This window comes from Nematolebias whitei, chromosome 20 (assembly GCF_014905685.2).
Source record: "Nematolebias whitei isolate Nwh7 chromosome 20, NemWhi1, whole genome shotgun sequence".
Classification (NCBI taxonomy): Eukaryota; Metazoa; Chordata; class Actinopteri; order Cyprinodontiformes; family Rivulidae; genus Nematolebias; species Nematolebias whitei.
In genome coordinates, this window is record NC_056517.1 from 3,023,352 (window position 1) to 3,024,773 (window position 1,422).

Here is a 1,422-nt window from a genome sequence, read left to right on the forward strand (position 1 = left end):
ACCTGTCCAGGGTGTCCCCCGCCCCTCGCACAGTGATTGCTGGACATGGGCACCAGCGACCCCCATGACCCAAAATGGAATAAGCGGGTAAAGAAAATGGATGGATGAATGCTCTAAACTCAATTTATGCAAAATAGGGACTACAGACAAGCAAAAACATGCATGCACAAAGAAAGAAAAGAAAAACTAAAAATAAAAAAAAATAAAAAGCATTGCACCATCTCTTGATAATGGGGAAAATGCACTGTTTTGAGCCTGCTTGACTGTTGTGACCTGATATCATTGGAACCAGATGAAGAGCCCAACAACCTTCCAAGCGGAGAGGAGGGGGAGGCATTTTTACGAGTTCAGCTCAAGAAACAAAACATCATCAAATAATCGAGTAGCTTATTCTTGTAATGATGAGGTTGTGGGTTTGATTCCAGGTTGTGTCAAGAACAGCATCAGGTGTAAAAAGTCGTCAAATCTTTCATGCAGTATTACTTGCTGTGGCCACCCCTGCAGAAGGGAGCAGCCCAAAGAATGGTGCAAGCCACTACATTATATTTTTCATCTTTAACTGAGAAATATCCTTGAATTAGAAAATAAATTCTTTAAAATAAAATAATAATAATAATAAAAACATGTTGCCTTGAGTTGTCCATCCCTTGGATTACTGAAAACCATCAACAGCACATTTACAAAGTGGTACTCATTCACCCTATATATATTTGCATTGTATGTGTGGAAAGTTATTCTCAAGGGTCTGGATCTCACCCTTTATGTCTTTAACATGTTCTTACATTAGCATCTCATTTACCCTGCAGTGACAATAAACACAAATCATATATTTAGATATTAAAGGTGTTAGTCCATATAGGTTGAAGTGATTGAAGAGGTGCAAACAGAAAAATTCCAGTTTTCCTATCTACATTCAGTCATGGTAATTATCTAAAGAAGTTTCAGTGAAATTGAACAAACCAGCCAAATAACCAAAAGCAAGAGACACTTAATTACAGCACAATAATTAAAACCATAAGCACATAAAATAACTGTATACACCTTAACTCAAAAACAATTAAGCCTAGATGAGAAGGATGGATAAGATTAGGAATGAGATCATCAGAGGTACAGCACAGGTTGAACAGCAGGAGATAAAGTTAGAGAGGACACACTGATATGGTTTGGACATGTCCAGAGGAGGGACAGTGGGTATATTGGTAGAAGGATATTAGAAATGCAGCTGCAGGAAAAAAGTCAAAGAGGTGATATATGGATACATTTAGAAAGGAGATAGAGCTAGTTCAAGTGAGGACAAAGGATGCAAAAAAAAAAAAAAGGTGAGCTGGTGTAGCATGACTCTGTGATGACTCCTGAAAATTAACATTCAAATAAGAAAATCTGAGGGTTTTTGTCAGAGTCAGAGTTTATTTGTCATTCGCA